Source organism: Marmota marmota, unplaced genomic scaffold (genome assembly GCF_001458135.2).
Source record: "Marmota marmota marmota unplaced genomic scaffold, marMar, whole genome shotgun sequence".
Lineage (NCBI taxonomy): Eukaryota > Metazoa > Chordata > Mammalia > Rodentia > Sciuridae > Marmota > Marmota marmota.
Genome location: NW_026000164.1, coordinates 8,320,437 through 8,340,046, shown reverse-complemented (window position 1 = coordinate 8,340,046; position 19,610 = coordinate 8,320,437). Strand labels below are relative to the sequence as shown.

General features: G+C 35.1%; 1 protein-coding gene across 2 annotated transcripts in view; it reads right to left on the bottom strand.

The window, feature by feature from the left end:
• The window catches only part of Tcaf1 (TRPM8 channel associated factor 1), a 45,359-nt gene extending 26,022 nt beyond the window's left edge, over positions 1 to 19,337 (bottom strand). The window contains exon 1 of one of the 2 annotated variants that reach the window (XM_015493736.2): positions 19,188 to 19,337. The gene's annotated coding sequence lies outside the window, so the exon portion shown is untranslated. Of the gene's footprint in view, positions 1 to 1,133; positions 1,309 to 19,187 lie in introns of those variants that run through there. The other variant, XM_015493735.2, reaches the window with a different exon arrangement.
• Positions 19,338 to 19,610: the final 273 nt, after the last annotated feature.

Below are 19,610 nucleotides of genomic sequence, written 5' to 3'. Positions count from 1 at the left end.
TTCTGCATTGATTGTATTGTTACATGCATTACTTTCGTAACGCATAAAAATACCTATTGTCAAAATCCGTTTGTCAAACAATGGGTAGCTAAAACATATTAATGTACAGTTCTTTCCTCTCTGATAAATCATTTGACAGTTGCTCTCCCCTCTTTGAATTGCTTGTTCTGGCAGACCACACCTGTCTATGTGGTGACTTCACCTCTGCTACAGGTGCCAGCTCTAGCATGTGAAATATGGGATTGTATAATGGTTAGATACTCAGAATGTCAGATGATGGACTGGATTCAAATCTCAGTGCCACCAGCTGTGTGACTGAACAAGCTACCTAATTCCATTGTGCCTCAGTTTGATTCTCTGCAAAATGGGGATAAAACTAAGATCTATATTATAGATTTATTTTAGGGCTTCAATTCAGTAGGCTTGTCCTTTACCTTCTCCAGGCTTCAGGTTTCTCAGCTAAATGAGAAGGGCTGTGGACATGCCAAGTCCCTTCCGGATCTGAAATGTCAGGACTAATAGTAGGGCAGGTTAAAACCTCGCGATGAGTTTCATGAAAGAAATACTAAATTCAGAATAAAGGTGCAGACATTACATAAAAATAACAAAGGACAAAAATGTACCCTGGAAAGATACAATCCAACTTAACCTCTGAGGATGGCGCAGGAAAAGGGTTAGAAAAAGGGTTTTAACTGCTTATTTTAGAGAGGGGAGGGCGGAGTGCTGAAGAAAGGTGGTAAAAATGTTGGCATCTGATATATTATTTTCTGTACGCAGCTTTAAAATGAAAAAAAGAAGATGTCTAAAAAGGGGCGAGATGTATTAGTCTCTTGGTGGTTGGGTCCGGGAGGAAAGAAGTTCAGCACGAAATAACTAAGAGCCAGAATGGCAGAAAAGAGCAGAAAGAGCAGAGGTGGAAAGCCTCAAGGCACCCTTCTTGAAAGACCCCTGCCGCGGGGCCCGGCGCTCCCGGTCCTGGAACCCGCCCACCCTCGCAGCTCCGCGGGCGCCCGGCCGCTGCGGTGCCTCTCTCCCACCAGGGCCGCCGTGACCTGCGCCCCGAGCTGCTCCTAATTCGATGGGTGCGCTCGGGCCTGCTCCCGTTCCAGAAACCATCTTTGCACAAGACTCACCGTTGGTCCAGCAATTTCCACACCCGACTATTTGAGAGGAGGGAGGGCGTTTTCCGTAGCGGATGGGGCCAGGAGAGGGGGCAGACGGCCCGGGGACTCGAAAATTAGCGGTGGAAAGAGTGGTGGGAGGCCTGAAGCGGGGAGGTGGGCAGCGCCGCAGACGGGGAGAGGAGAGGGCCGTCCCGGGAGCTGATTGGCAGCCGCACGCTAGGGGCGGAGCTTGGCCTGCAACCCCTGGATGCAAAGGTCCTGCTTTGTGTGTTTCTGCCCCAATATGCGGTCCCAAACCCTCTATAGAGACTCTGGCACCCTCCTTAGGAGTGCAGTGGGGAAATTTCTAACCAAAAAAAAAAAAAAATCGGTGAGAATAGATCTTTATATAGAATAATAAACTATTTCCAAGGAAGGATTAATTATATGCATATATATATGTATATGTGTATGTATAACGTGTATGTGTGCATGTGTATGTATACACGTGTATACATATGTATACATACACATGCACACATACACGTTATACATTCACATATACATATGTACTATAAGGAAAAAGAAATAAAGGTTCATAGAAGAATGCACATATACACGTTATACATAGACATATACATATGTACTCATATATTTATGTAAGTATATATGTATAAATGTACAAATATATACATATATATGTTAGGTGTGTGTTCTTTCCCATTACATATATATATGTGTATATATGTATATTAAATATAAAATGTTACATACTTATATATCATTATACTTAATGTTATAGTAAGAGTATGCATTTTTATACAATTTTAAATTATTTTATATGCTTGTATAAAGACAAAAATTATGTAGATTCTAATACTAAAATATATTCTAATATTTTAAATTATATACCAAAGTATTAGAATCAGTTACTTTAGATAATAAATGGATTATTTATAAGTATTTATCTGAAGTATTCCTTGTAGATGGTTTAGTTTGAAGTATTTTTCTTCATATACCTTATTATCATTTTGATAGTTACATATACTATTTTGTAATTTAATAAATTTAATCAACTAAAAAACTAAATAAAAATCATAAATAGTTGGTTGACTTTGCTCTAAATAGAATTTCTTTCTATGTGGGAGTTTCTTGGACTGGTCCTAGTTCTAGTTCCATTTTAACCAAGGGTGTGATTCAACGTCTGACCTTGGAGCCATGACCTGGCTTCATGCCTGACTAGGTCTTGTCTTGAATCTCATTTGTGTCTAGCTTGGTGAGCTCAAGAATATAACCTGGAGAAAGCCACCTGAGCCTTTTTATGGCTGGTCCCAAAGGCCGGGAGGACACTTGTGTGGCCCCCATGAATTCCCCAGCTTCACCATCCCTCTATTTGCCCTTGTCCCTATTTGCTAAGTACCCAAGGAGAAGGTGTCTCCAGCCCAAATTGGCTGTAGGAGGGCACCATTGTAAAGATTTGTTCCCCTATTATAAAACAGCACCCACACTACCTTCCAGGAGAGGGTGGATTCAGTAGTGAAGGGGACAGAATACTTCTTGTAGTATTTAAGGGTTTCATTGCAATTCCCCAAAGTAGAGGATGCATAGGCTCCAAACTGTGCTTTATTCTTTCAATTCTCCATTTCACTAGGTCACAATCAGGTGCTCCATAATGCCCACTGGATGGATGGACAGGAAAGGCAAATGAGGGGAAGAAAGGAAGTCCCTAGGATCATTTCTCAACAGCTTGACATAAAAAAAAAAAAAAACTGATCAAATCGCAAGTTTCCTGTGTTGCAAGTTTTCTATATGCTCTTTTCTTTTGATTTTACCCCATAAGTTTTTGTTTACTTTCTATAACTCCCAATGCTTTCCTCAAAACATGAGTTGATTCTACCTACTCTCTCTGATCAAATGCCATACTATTAGCTCTGTCTTTAACTCCCTTGTCATTTTTATTTCTACTTTTCCTTGAGTTTGATTTTCTTCTAGGTTTCTCTTCTGAGTGGCCCTAAGGTAGTCTGCCATGAAACCCTGAAAGCATTGAAATAGATATTGAGATAAGAATGAATGAACAATTTATTAAAAATTCACCCTATGAAACATTATGCTGTTCTTTAAAAAGAATTAGTTCAACTTGTACATTGAGGAATTGACCTGTAATTTTTTTCCTTAGACACTTTGCCTTTAAAAAATGTTACATGTGTATTTTTAAATTAAAGTCTATTTATCACTCTTAGGTCTATACCCAATGGAAATGTTAGCTAAAAGATTCATACTAGAATTTTCTCACCAGCACCATCCAAACAGTATACAACTGGAAGCCACTAAATATTACTGTTCTTGTTTCTTCATTCCAGGTGCCACCCTGGTCTCTGTCATCTTGGTAGAATCAGCAGTAGAATGTTTAAATAAATTCTGATATATTTAATGAAATACTGTACAGCAATGAGAATAAATAAATTAATTACATTGTACACAATATGGTTGAATCTCACCAATGTGTTAGAGAACGAAAGAAACTAGAAACAGATTACATACAGAAGGATTATAGTTACTTAAATTTAAAAAAAAATACAGAAAACTAACCATTGAAATTAAAACTCACAATAATATTGACCCTTGGAAAACTAGTGACTGGCCCAAGAGAGCTTTTTTAATATTGTTGGTGTTTTCTCAGTGAATTTAAATATTGGTCCAAGGATGTATTAAATTCATAAAAAATTCATAAAGCTATATATTTATGCTATACCGATATATGTTTCCATGTAAGTGTCATATGTTAATAAGATGTCAACATAGCATTTTGATTCTAGAAATTTAGTTGATTAGATATCTTGAATCAAACTACTGATGAAGCTGTATATACAAAATATTATTAATGCATCAATGAAATGACATGAAAACAAGTAATCCACAAAACTGAAAACAAAACTAAAACCAGGAAATATAGAGGGAAGCAAGCAGAAAAGCTGGCTTTCACCATGATTTTTCTGCAAAACCCTAGAGAATGTATGAGGAGTGACTATGTGAAGTTTCCAGTCTAGAATATTGAAACGTACTCCCATATAAAGGGTTTAATTTAAAAGGTGACCCCTGACAAAGCTCAGACACCATAGGGGTACTTCTATAGGGTAAAAGTAAATGAGAAAAACAATTGCCTAACACAGAAGAAATCAATGCAACCTGCTTGTTTTAACCCTACTGGAGAGTGTGTGTGTGGGGGGGGGCGGGGGGGGGAATCCCTGAGAATCAGTAACTAACCACAAGATTTAACCACATAGATTTGCAATTGAGTTCATGCTGCTTCTGTGGGTTGAAGAGCCCTAAGCAAATAATATAATTTGAAGTGGTCACATTTTGGCAGTGTTTCTGGTTGGTAGAAGTAAATGCAGATCATTTCTGGAAAACTTAACTTCAATGCATCTATAAAGAATTTCTAGAGAAAAAAAATTCCACACACAAAAGCGCACAAAAATCACATAACAATCAAGGAAACAAAGTACCATGAAAGACAGCCATAACACACCAGAAATATCAGACTCTGGCAGACTTCAGATATTAGAATTAATGGACATAAAATACAAAATAACCATAGTATGTTAAAAATTTTAAAAATGAAAGAGAAGCTTGGTAACTTTAACAGAAAATAAGTATATTTTTAAAGCAACCCAAACAGAACTGGAAATGAAAAATATAATAGCTGAAAGAGAATAGTTCAAAATAAAAATTCATTGAAGAGATGGAAGATTAAATAAAATTGAAGAAAAATTATTGAACTGGATCTAAAACACAGAGAAAATTAATCACAATTCAGGCAAAATCTATAAAAAAGATAGAAAATGTTAATAAGTATAGAAGATATGGAGAGTAGAGTAAGAAGAGCTGACATACACTTGATCTGATCTCCAAATGGATAAAATAGAAAAATTACAGATGAGTTATTATTGGAAAAAATTGATAACATATTTTCCAGAGATGTTAAATGACTCCAGTCCTCTGGCCCTGGAAACCTAATGAATTCAAACAAGATAAATACAAAGAAAAATACTCATTTAGATATATCATAGAAAAATGAAGAACAGAGGATTTTAAAGGGGAAAAATAAATAAAAGTATTCCAAGGGAGAAAAACACTGGAACAGATCATGTAAATAACTGATGTTTAAACTCCTGTCTTCTGAGTAGAAAAAAAAAAGAAAGAAAGAAAGAAAATATTTTCAACATACAGTGAGGAAATAAACAATATAGAATTCTACATCCTGCAAATGATATTCAACTACTGTCTTAAGAAGTGCCATTTTCAAACTGACAAATGCTGAGAATTTATCAAAAGATCTACATAAAAAAATTCTAAAAGATTTTTTTGGGGAGTGGGTACTGGGGATTGAACCCAAGGATGTACTACTACTGAGTTACACACTGAGCCTTTTTTATTTTGTATTTTGAAAAAGGGTCTTGCTAAATTGCCCAGCCTAGCCTGGAATTTACAGTCCTCCTGTCTCAGCCTCCAGAGTAGCTGGGATTAGAGGTGTGCATCACCACTCCCAGATAAAAGATGTACATTAAGAAAAAGGAAAAAATTAGGCAAGAAGACCAATGGAACAAGATTCACATACAAACCCACATACAGTTACCTCATACTAGACAAAGGCACCAAAAACACTGAAGAAAAGATAGCCTCTTCAACAAACGGTGCTAGGAAAATTGGAAATCCATATGTAATAGAATGAAAGTTAACACCTATCTCTCACCCTGCACAAAACTCAGCTCTAAGGGGATCAAAGACCTAAGATACCTAAGATACCCTGCACTGATTAGAAGAAAGGTAGGGCCAACCAATACTTCAACATATTGGTACAGGAACTGACTTCTTGAACAAGACTTTTAAAGCAAAAGAAATAAAATAAAAAATCAATACATGAGATGGTATCAAACTAAAAAGCTTCTTCACAGAAAATGAAGCAATTAAGAGCATGAAGAGAGAGCCTACAGAATGGGAGAAAATCTTTGCCACCTTGCTTCTCAGATAAGGTGTTAATACCCAGGATATATAAATAACTCAAAAAGCTTATAACCATCAAAAACAAAAAAACAAAACAAAAAGACCAAAACCAAAATAACCCTCCAAAAAACAAATAACCAAATCAATAAATGGGCAAAGGAACTGAACAGACACTTCTCAAAAGAAGAAATATGAATGATCAACAAATGTATTGAAAAAAAATGTTCAATATCTCTAGCAAGTAGAGGAATACAAATTAAAACTACACTGAGATTTCATCTCACTCCAGTCACAGTGGCAGTTGTAAAGAATTCAAGTAACAACAGATATTGGCAAGGATATGGGGAAAAGAGAATGTGGTACATTGTTGATGGGCTGCAAATTGGTACAATCCTTCTGGAAAGCAGTATGGAGAATCCTCAAAAAATTAAGAGTGCAACCACCATTTGACCCAATTTTCCCACTCCTTAGCATACATTCAAAGGATTTAAAATCAGAATACTACAGTGACATAGCCACATCAATGTTTATAGCAGCACAATTTACAATAGTTAAGCTATTTGCATGCCCATCCACAGATGAGTGGATAAAGAAATTGTGAGAGATATATAGATATAATGGAATATTACCCAGTGATAAAGAAGAATGACTTTATGACATTTGCCAGTACAAGAATGGGGTCCTCATTAGAATAAAATATATTCATGCTTGTGTAATTTTACCAAAATGGACTCTACTATTATGTATAACTAAGGAGAACCAATATAATTTTAAAAAAGAAAAAGGAAAATGATTTGAGGTATAAAACAAAATGCTGAGAGACTTCCAGTTCTGGTATTTACAGAATCTCTTTGGAACAACAGTAATAACAGCTGGAAAAAATACAGAAAGTAACTGATAAATAAGCAATACTCTGATAAGAAATCAACTGAGGTCTTTGGAAGAGGACTGGAAGAGATACAATCCTCGAGGGACAGAAAATGAAGGACATGAGCTCCACCTTCCCTGTGTTTTTTTCCTTTTGGATATTCTCTATTTTTTAGACAATAATAATGGGGAGTGGAATATAAACCAATAACATAGTAGGGTCGTGGGGTTTATTTAAATTTCATTTAATGAATAATTAAATAACCTGCAGAAAACAACAGGTGTACTAACCCTGAGAATAAAGAGAGAGACAAAGGGAGCCAATTAAGAACTATGCTAAGAAGGGAAGATCAATGAGGCTAACTCCTGATAGGGTCTCCTGGAATCATCGTATAGTTAGGATTTATGGCCCTATGTTTCTCAATGTCCTTAAGAAGGGAATTTCCTTCCTAGCATAGGTGTACTAGGATAAAATTTGCCTCATCATTGCCCCCCCCAGCACTCAGATTAATCTAGGATTGCTTTGTAGATGAAGCCCCTCAAAATCAAGAATCAATAAATGGGATGGTTTCAAACTAGAAAGTTCTTCTCAACAAAGGAAACTATCAATAATGTGAAGAGAGTGTCCACAGAGTGGGAGAACAAAGAAAAGCGCTAATCTCCAGGACATACAAAGGACAAAAAAAAAAAACACCAAACAAACAAACAAACAAAAAACACCAAAAAATAAACAAAAAATTGAACAGACACTTCTCAGAAGAAGATATACAATTGATCAACAAATATATGGAAAAAATGTTCAAATTCTCTAGTAATTAGAGAAATGCAAATCAAAACTACTCTAAGATATCATCTCACTCCAGTCAGAATGGTAGTTATCAAGAATACAAGCAATGATAGGTGTTGATGAGGATGTAGAGAAAAAGGTATACCCATACATTGCTGGTGGCACTGCAAATTGGTTCAACCACTATGGAAAGCAGTATCTAGATTCCTTAGAAAACTTAGAATGGAACTACCATTTGACCCAGCTATCCCATTCCTTGGTCTGTACCCAAAGGACTTAAAATCAGCATACTGTAGTGACACAGCCACCTCAATATTCATAGCAGCACAATTCACAATAGCTATACTGTGGAACCATCCTAGATGCCCTTCAACAGATGAATGTATAAAGAAACTGTGGTACATAAACACAATAGGATATTACTCAGCATTAAAAGAGAATAAAATTATGGCACTTGCAGGTAAATGTACGGAGTTAGAGAATGTCATGCTAAGTAAAGTAAGCCAATCTCCTCCAAAAGAGGCAGAATGTTCTCTCTGAGAAGTGGATGCTGTCCCATAGTGAAGGAGGGGTGCGTGGGAAGAATGGAGGAACTTTGGGTAAAGGGGCTGGAGGGAGGGGGTAGGAAAACTGATGGAATGAGATTAACATCATTACTGTAGGCACATGTGTGACTGCAGATTCGGTGTAACTCTACATCATGCACAACAAGAGAAATGAAAAGTTGTACTCCATTTGTGTACAATGAATCAAAATGCATTCTGTTATCATGTATAAACTAATTAAAAAATAATTCATCTTCTTCTTCTCCTTTATTTTTAAGAGAACCACTCCTTAAGAGTAAGGATTATACTTTTGGAGAAAGGGTAAACCTGAAGTGAATCAATCCTATCAAAACCTAAAACTAACCTTTGGTAGTATGGAAATTATCTGTTGGTACTTTATCTACACCCATTCATTCCCAATCTTCTTGAAAAACAATAACATCTACCAGAATTCTTATAGTTGTTCTCCACTACATCTAGAATTAAACCAAAAATTAAAAGGGAGGTTAAAAAGCAGGATAAATTGCCCAAACCTAAGAGAAACAACAGACAATAAAAATAGAATAACCAATGGTTCAGATATTTGAATTCTTAAACCAGGAAATTTAAAAAAAAGCTGTGAATAATATATTCAAAGAAAATTATAAAAACAAGATTGGAGAATTTCAGCATGGAACTAAACTATAAAAGAGTAAAATGTAAATTCAAAAAATAAAAAGATTGAGATTTATAATTTAATAGATGGCATTAACAGTATTTGAGACACAAAAATCCAATAATTGGCAAAGTATAACAAAGATCATTAGGACTTAAAATCACCATACTACAGTCATGCAGTGATATCAATATTTAGAGCAGCTCAATTCACAATAGCTAAACTATGGAACCAATCTAGATGACCTTCAACAGATAAATGGATAAAGAAAATGTGATACATATACACAATGGAATGTTATTGCCTTAAAGAAGAATGAAATTATGGAATTTGCAGCTAAATGGATGGAGGTGGAAAATATCATGCTAAGCAAAATAAGTCAAACCCAGAAAACCAAAGGCAAAATATTTTTTTTTGTTAGTGGATGCTAATCTATAATGGGGCTGGATGGGGAAGAATATAGGAACTTTGAATTGTTTAGAGAGGAGTGAGGGGAGGGGTGAGGGAATGGGAAGGATGGTGGAATGAAATGGACATTATTACCCTATATACATGTATGATTACATACTGGTGTGACTCTGTACCATGTACTGCCAGAGGAAGGAAAAGTTGTGCTCCATTTGTGTACAATGTGTCAAAATACATTCTACTATTATGTATAACTAATTAGAACAAAATTTTAAAAAAGAATTCATAGAAACTCAAAATAAAATAAACCCTCATGAACAACAACAAAAAAGAGAAAAAAAATATATGAAAATAACACAGAGGGAAGAAAATATGATGCTTAGAAGATTAAAAATGTAGAAAGAACATAATAATTATGAGAAATGGTGAAGTTATGACATATGCATCATCAAAATTTTATAAGGCAAAGTAGAAATCAAACAGAAGAAATATGTTAACAATGAATGACTGAACATTGCCAAAAAGAGATGAAAACCACACATTGAAAAAACAGTCTTCAAACAGAACCAATACAGAGAAATCTATGCTCAGGCATTTCACAGACAAACTGGTGAATTTATAGAGAAGACTTAATAATAGTCAAAGATAAAGGATACTTTCCATTCAAAGAAACAAAATATAGCTGACTTTTCAAAGGAAATGATGAAAGCAAGAACATGATGGAATTCCAAAATCATCATCATCATCATCATCATCATCATCATCATCTGATAACCAAGACATCTTTGCATAACAAAGTATCACTCAAAAATAAAGACAAAGTAAAAAACAAATTTAGATACACAAAACTAAGGGAATTGTTGAGTGGCAAACACAGTGTAAGAACTAATGAAAGGAATTTTTCAGAATTTTGTAATATTATTCCAGATAGGAGCACAGAACTACAGGAAGGAATAGAGTACCCTGGAAAGAGTAAATAAATAAACAAACGTAAGTGAATATTGGCTGTTCAAGTCAACAAATACAATGTCTTGTGAAATATAAAACATGAAAAAATGAAATCTTTAACAATAGCACAACTGCAAGGTGGGGGTTAATAGAGATAAACTATTTTAATGTTTTTTGTTATTTTAGAATAGGTAAAAGTAATGATAAAGGTAGATTGTAGTAAGTCAGCAAGGCAGATTTGAATATGTATAGTAATTATTAAAAGTAACAAAATTTTAATAATTCATAAATAATATAGAAGGGAAAATTTTAAAAGTATCTAATTCGAAAGAAAGCAAGAAAAGAAAAGAATGTACAACTTGGAAGACTTTAACCCAATTGTTATGGACTGCATAGATGCATCCTTCCAAAATTCCTATGTTGAAACCCTAACCTCTTCAGCGAATGCTACCAAGTAGAACCTTTGTGATGTGTTTACATTAAAATTAGGTCATGACTATGAGCACCCATGATTACAGCAGTGTCCTCATAAGAAGAGAAAGAGACGGAAGCTGCTTCTCTGGGCCATTTGGAGACACAGTGAGAAAGGGGCTGTCTATGAAGCCAGCCCTCACCACAGGACATTGCTGGCATCTTTATTTTAGAACTCCCAGCCTCTAGAACTGCTAGGAATAAAGTCTGTTGTTTAAGACACCCTGTCTAGGGCACTTTTGATATGGCAGCCTAAACCAAAACACTAATCAATAATCTTTTAAAATGTAAATGAATTACAAATCCAATTAGAAGACAAAGTATTTAAAAGAGAGATACTTTAGATGTGAGTGCACAGAGAAGCTCCTACAGTTTGGATCTTCGACATCAAAGGCACATTTGTTAAATGCTCATTCCTCAGAGGGGGCTGTTAGGAGGCTGTGGACACTAAGAGGCGGGGCCTAGTGGGAGGTCTTCTGGTCACTGGGATGTGCCCTGGAAGAGGATGCTGGGAGCCTGGTCCACTCATCTTTTTCTCTTTTTCATCCTGGCTCTGAGGTGAGCAGGTCTCCTCTGCCATGTTCTATCTGCCATTATGTATGGCCCTGTCACAAGCCCCAAATCAACAGTTGAAGATTTAAGTGCATCTTTCTGAATAATCTTCTTAAACAAGTGCATAAAAATCAGTAAGGAGACACATGATTTGAATATCATAAATAACAAATTTGACCTTATTAACTTGTATAGTATAGATATATCCCCAACAAGTGAGAATATACATGATTTTAAGTACATGTTAAACATTAAAAAAAGTACCTTTATATTGAGCATAAAGCAAGTCTCAAAAACTCAGCATATAGAATATATTATGTATAATAATATTCTCTGATAATAATTGGGATTAAAATAGAAATCAGTAATCAAAAATAAATTAGAAAATTACCATGATTTGAAATTAAAGAACACAACCCTCAGAGAAGAAAAAAAATGGAGATTAGGAAATGTTTTTAACTCAGTAATCATTAAAATGCAATGTATAAAAATTTGTGGGAGGCAGCAAAATCAACTACTAGAGAGAAATTATAGCTTTAAATGTATACATTAGTAAAAGAAGAAAGGTTGAAAGAAAAATATCTAAACTTGTACCTTAAGGTATTAGGAAAAAAAATAACAAATTAAAGCTAAAGGAGGTAGATGGCAGGAGATAATAAACACAAGCAGGAATCAAATTAACAAAAAGGTGGAGAAATTCACAAAAAACTAAAGATTGTTTTTAATTAGCCAAAGTAAGATTGATCAATAGAGAAGGGATGAGAAAATATATAAGATGATCAGAAATAAAACGGTAATACTATTATAGTCCAAAAATCACATTAAAAATAACAAAGTAACAATATGAATAACCATAAATCTGACAAAATCTATGTGAATTTTCAAATTCCTTCAAATCCTAATTTATCTAGAATGACACAAGAAGAAATAGAAAATATAATCTTATCCATTGTGGTAATTAAGTCAAAAATCAAAATTAAAAACATTTCTCCCAAAAGAACTTTAGATCTATAAGGGTTTCTGTGATAAGTTTTCCTAAACATTTAGAAAAATGTAATTCTATTAAATATTATTTGCAAAAATAATTCTCAGCATAACTCTGATACCAAATCTGGTAAGTACACTTCAAGAACAAAATATAGGAGTCTAGTACCACTCAATAACATAGATTCAAAAATCCTAATCAACATATAAGCAAGAAAATATTCAAGTTCAATGATAGATATATATATATATATATATATATATATATATATATATGAATAGAGTCTAAAATATACTCACATGTGTACAGTTGCCTGTTTTACAATAATATAATCCAACGGTGTCCAGATGTTTTTTTCAATAGTTCTTTACTGATTACATATCTATGTGGAAAAATGAACCCTGACCCACACCTCATGCCATACCATACACACACACGCACACATGCATGCCCACACACGGTAATATGAGATGAATTGTAGGTCAAAATGAAAATGATAAAACAGTTAAGCACAGAGTAAATTTTTTGTGATTAAGGGAAAGAAAAAATTCATTAGTAGAACAATTGTTAAGTACACATGTGTTAACTATAAAAATTAGATATTATTAAAATGAAGTACACTTAAAAGTTCTTTTATTAGAAGACATCATTTTCAAGTGAAAAGGCAAGCCACAGATAGTAAGAGGTTATGTGCAACTCATCAATACAACAAAGAATGCATATGCATATCCAGAATACAGCTAAATGGCCTTGCAAAATTAATTAGAAAAATATGAACAAGCACTTTAGAAAAGATGATATTCAAATGGCCAATAAAAAATGAAAAGATGTTTAATATAATTAGTAATCAGAGCAATGCACTGATTACTTATGGAGTAAAACCATAAGCTACCTAGAGACATCCTGTATGGCTAAAAACAACTGTGACAACAACATTGAATGGTGACAAGGATCTAGAGCTACTAGAACTAACATATATTTCTGATGGAAGGGTAAACTGCTATAGCCATTTTGCAAAGCTGCAATGATCTATTCAGGTTGATTAGATGTATGTTCAATTAAAAGGTAAGAAATGAGTATTTTTACCTACTAAAAAATATATTCAAGTCTGCTATCATTTAAGTATCCAAAGCAAAAGAAAAAAAAGGGGGGGAAATGTCCACCAACAGTAGAATGGACAAATGTTTATGATGTACTTACACAATATATTACTACTACTAAGTAAAAAAAAAAAAAAGAATATCATAATGGTATGTGCTACTGAATGGATGATTCTCATATACCTATGTTATAAGAAACAAATCAAGCACAAAGAATACTTCTGTATGATACAATTTATGTGAAGATCAAGATGACACCAATATGCGATGATAGACTTCTGAACAAGCTTATCTTTAAGAATGAGAATTGACTGGGATAGGGAAAGGAGTCTTCTGCGGTACTGAAAACCTTTGGTACCCTGACCTCACAGTATATGCATATAGTGAACTTTATATAAGTTATAACTAAATATTTTATTAGAAGTAAATTCTTTAAGCAAGTATATTGATAAACTGAACACTGCTTTTATTCAGTAATAATAATAGTAAACATGTGACATGTACTGACAATCAATACTATTTAATTTAAATGTGCTAAATTAAATGTAGCTAAACATGTTAAAGCTAAGAATATCTTGAATCTGTCAAATGTCTAATAAACCAAGAACATTCCTAAAACATTATATTCAACACCTCTAATTTTCAAATAAGAGGAAGAAAAAAATGGGAAAACAAAAAAGGAAAAAGAAAAGGAGGAGAAAAATAAGACAAAAATGGAAAGGAAAATAAAAAGCAAAGAATAACATGGTGGAAATATAGTGTATCATTAATTATAATAAATATAATAAACTAAATTGTTCAGTAAGTTATAAACTATCAGATAAATAGTAAATATTTATTTGTTACATATTTATTATATATGTTTATTTAAAAGTATTTAAATAAGTATGTATGTTTAAACCCAGGATTTAAATTTAAAATTAAATTAATTTAATTTAAAATTAAATTACTACATATATATTTAAAGCAAACATTCAAAATGATTTAATATCAAAGGATGAAAGACAGGTAAATTATGAAAATGGAAATCAAGACTTGATTTTATGTTTTTATAAACTAAGATTATAAAACAAAAAGTATTACTAGGTACTCCTAATGTAGGATCCTTACATTCTGCATTAAACTTACCACAATTCAGTAATAAAATAACTTCAATATATAAATAAAAAGATATAGATCTACAATGACAAGTTGCCAAATTCATGATCATATATGGAAAACTTAACAATTTCTATAATTCACAATTCAAGCAGATATAATTTTGGTAAGGATATGTAAAATCAGATTCATAATTCACACACTTATTCTAAAGGTACACATTGAACACTATAAAATTAGAGAACACATTTTTTTCAAGCAAATAAAGAAAACTGACTAGGCAAAAAGGTCAGTTTCAATAAATTCAATGGAATTGATATCATAATTATCTGAATACAATATTAGTTATTTAGGCTAAATAATTTATAAAAAAAACTTTAATCTTACACAAATTCTTCCATAAAGTAACAAAAAGAAAAAACACTACCCATTTTTTGTGATAATACCAAAACCAGACAAGGATAGTATAAAAAGGGATAATTACAAATCAATATCAATTCACACTAGTAGATGGAAATATATAATGTTTGTCTTTATATATGTATATATAAAGTTTATATATGTATATATATGAGATATATGTCTACTATATATACATATATATAGTTGATATATATCTCAAATTAGCTTTATTTTTGAAATACAAAATGAATTTAATATTATAGCTTTAAAACTATGATTTACATTAATATATTTAAAGCAAAAAATTATATGATACTTTCAATAGCTATAGAAAAAGCATGTGATGAATCATCCACTTATAATAAAAGTGCTCATCAAAAGAAGAAATAGAAGGATGGTGCATTGAGATGAACCATTACATGTACGACTGCACATATGGTGTGACTCTACATCATGTACAACCATAGAAATGTAAAGTTGTGCTCCAATTGTGTACAATGAATCAAAATGCATTCTGCTGTCATATATACCTAATTCAAATAAATAAAAAGAAGACGAAATAACCTTCCTTATTGTGGGAACAATATTATATACAAAACAATGCATGGTTTAAAGCTGATATAATAAAGTCTTTCTCTTTATTATTTTAAAGACAAAACAAGATGTCCTTTTCTTCTTTTATTCAACATTATTTTGGAAGGCCTAGCCAATGCAATAAGACAAGGAAAAGAAATTAAAGGTATAACAATTAGACAGGAAGAAACAAAATTGTCATTATTTTCCAATGAAATGACTATATAGCCAATCTGAAAGACTCTACAGGTAAATTTAAATTAATTCATTCTATCAAATTCAATTGACAAATAATAGCATATAAAAACAGCAACTGGATTTGCATGGGCTAACAAGAATAAGCTACAGAATATAACTTGTATGAAAGAAAACATTTACAATAGCAGTAAAAGATACAATGTACTTAAAAGTAAATTCAACAAAAATTAAGCAAAAGAAATATAGGGAATAGTAGCACAAACTGTTAGAGATAACTTAAATAAACAGCCTCATGTACCAGGATATTTGAATGTATTACCCCAAAACCATGTGATGAAAATTTAATCCCTGATACTGAAGTTTTGAGAAATGGACCTAATGAAAGGTAATTGGGCTATGGAATATAATGAATGAATTAATACCATTATTTTGAGAGTTGGTTTGTTATAAAATAAGGTGTTCAGAGACCTTTTACTCTCTGTCACCCTTTCTTTTCCCTTCCACTACGAGATGATGACACAATAAAGCACTTGCCAGATGCAGTTCCCTTGATCTTAGATATCTCATCCTCTAGAACTAAACCAAAAATTTCTATTCCTTATAAGTTACCCAGTATCACTATTCTAACACAGCAACACAAAACCAGACTAAGTCACAAAGTTAATGTACTATCAATCAAGATCCCAACAGGCTTGCTTGTTTGCCTACTTTTTAGTTTTGGAGAACATGACAAGTTTATTTAAATATTTATATGGCAGGTCAAAGGTCCAAGAACAGTTAAAACACTGTTAAAGTAGGAGACTAAACAGATGGGAGCACATTTTCCTATCAGATTTGAGGACTCATTATAAAAACTATAGTATTTAAAAATTATATAGTATTGTTCCTGAGTTAGATAAAAAGAGTAAAGAGCTTAAAACAAGTTTGTGCATATATGGAAAACTTAATTAATGCAGAACATCAGTGCTGGGACAATTAATTATCCATACAAAATTTTTAAAAATGTAAAAAATCTGTTTCCAAGTGGAATAAGACTAATTGTTGACTGCAATATCAATAAAAGTATCTTTAAATAAAAATTCAAAGATTATTTTCATTGAGAGAGTCAGAGATACAGAGAAAGAAAGAAAACCTCAGAAGCAAACTGAAAGCAGGCATTGGCAGCATATATTGCTACAAAGGATTGATTAGCATGCAGATTATATAATGAAAGCACTCCAAGAGAAAGACACACAACCCAATATGAAAAGGAGCACAGGACAGGAACTAGAATTTCACTCACAGAAAGCACAATACCTAATCAACATATAAAAAGATAGTAGTCTCATTAGTTATTGGGCAATGCTAACTGAAAACAGGTGAAATGCTATGCCCTCTCTGTTTGATTGGGTAAAAATGAAATTTGACAAGACCAGGTTATGACAAGTATGTGGAGCAACAAGAACTCCATGCATTGCTAAAGGGAATGCAAACTGGTTCGGCACTTTGGAAACAGCTTGTAAATAACCTGATGAGGTTGAACATACACAAATCTAATAACCCAGCGACTCTACTCGGAGGTGTGTACTCTAGAGAAGCTCCTGCAATGTGTTAGAAGATCCATTTTCTGTTAATATACCCTGCAGTGGGCAGCTTTTGAAAAGGCCCTCCCAGCCCTTCTTCCAGGTTTTCATGCCCTTGTGAAATCCCTTCCCTTAGTGGGCTGGATCTAGTCATTTATGTCTAACGGATAGAAAATAGCAAAAATTATGTACGCTATTTTTGAGGTTAAATGACAAAAAGATTCTTCTTTCTTCCTTTCTCTACGGAAGCCCCCTTTACGTTGGGAAAGTGGCTGACCTTTATGCAGAGGCCCAAGTGACAAAGAACTAATGTGTACAGCCAGAGTCAGGTGGGCGGAAAGCCTTGCTGCAGTCCAGTGAGTCAGCTGGAAGGAGGTCCCCTGGCCCACTCCTATCCTTGAGAGGGCTGTAGCTCCAGCCAACACCTTGATTCCTTGACTGCAGCCTATGAGAGACCTTGAGTCAGAGACTCCCAACTCAGCCACCTTGGATTCCCCACCCACAGAGTCCGAGATAACAGGGAGATAATAGGGTTTGTTTGGTTTGGTTTTGATTTTTTGGCTTTAAGCTGCTAGGTGTTGGGGTAATTTGCCACCTAGTTATAGATAGCTAATACTTCTCCCAAACTAGAAACAACCCAAATGTCCCCCAGCAGAAGAATGGACAAATTAGAGTCCATTAAACCATGAACAATGAAACTGGAAGAAGCGTCAACAGGGTGAGTCTTACAGACTGAAGAATATGTATGTACAGGGTGATATTCCTTAATATGAAAGCTAAAAATGGGGAAACCAACACTTATATGCTTTTGGAACACACACATAAATGTGGTAAAACTATAAAGAAATTAAGGGAATGATTAAGACGAAAATCATGACAGATGCCATGTCTCCAAGAAGGCAGGGGGAGAGAAGAGCTCCCCCACCCCCCAATATGGCATCTAAGGTACTGTGTTGCACTATTTCTTGGCCTAGAAGATTGTCAGTATTCATTTATTATCCTTTAGATTGCTTTTAGTTATTGTGCATTCTTTATACCCAAACATTTTTTTTTTTTTATAAAGTGAAGCGAAACAAAAAAGAAAGCAAATTATTGAAATGCAATTAATGTACAAATAAACAGTTTGGAGGATGAAAGGATGGACAGATGGTTGGCTGGTCAGCTAGGCAGAGACATTCTGTTCTTTATGTCTAGTTAGAGCTCTACTTCTTCCAGGAAAGTTTCCATGATTATCCAATTGGCAAAGATTTTCCCCCTACACTGTGCTTAAGGCCTTCTCCCTCCTTTTCAGGTTGGGCCAACTCAGCGGCCAGCTGGGGGCTGTTTTTCTAGGAATTGTGGGATCCAGCACTGGCTGCGTTAGGCCCAGCGCATTCCAGGCTAACATTTTCCGCAATCCCCGCACCCACGCTCGCCACCCGCCCCCCACCTCCCTCCTCCAGTATAAACAAACCCAGAGCCCTGGGCCCCTGCAGCACTGGGGAGCTGAGGACTTTAACCTCGGGGGGTTAAGCAGAGACCAGCTAGCCCAGAGGAATTCAATATCGAGCCTCCGGCGCGTGAGACAACATCACTTTCAAGGGTCCTTTGAACAAATCTCAAAAGCTCCTTTTGGAACACAAACCAAATAACTCGAAAATAGGGGGTCCTCCGCCTCCGGGCAAGCAGAGGGAATAACAATGGAGCGAGCAGGAAACGGGTTTTGAGCTGCAGAGAAAATTCTAAGAAGGCCCAGAGAGGAAGGAAAGACCTCTGTGGAACACCTCTGCTACCCTGGGGCATGCACACGGAGCCCCCACACCAGTCCACAACTCTCCCGGGCATTCGCCGCCTCAACCCCTCTCTCCCTCTCCCCGAAGGGGTACACAGCCCTGGGCCTGTGGCCACTGCAGGCCTCTCCTGGTCCACACCCACGCTGCCCCCACTCACCCTCTGCCCTGCTATTTATTCCCTGCAGAGCGGGATCCGGCAGAAAGGACCAGCTGGGAGGAGGCAGCAGTTGTTCCGAAAGGAAAGGAGATCCTCCAGCGAGAAGGGTGGACGCTAGCTGGGGGACGTGGAATGTCGCAGGCTTGGAAGGGGGAGCGAGGAGGGGGGCGTCCTCGGGAGCTGATTGGCCTCCACCGGGTGTGGGTGGAGCTAGGCCCCGAAGCCCACCCCAACCCCACCCCCAGACCCAGCCGAGGCCCCGCTTTGTGTCAGTTTCTACCCCAAGATGCGGCCCCCAAACCGGGGTTGGAAACCCAGGCGTCTGCCCTGGGCGAACAGTGGGCCAGTTGTTAAAAGGTTTTTTTTTTTTTTTTTTAAGCCCATAAGACTATTTATGAACAACTAAGCAATGATCGTCTTTAC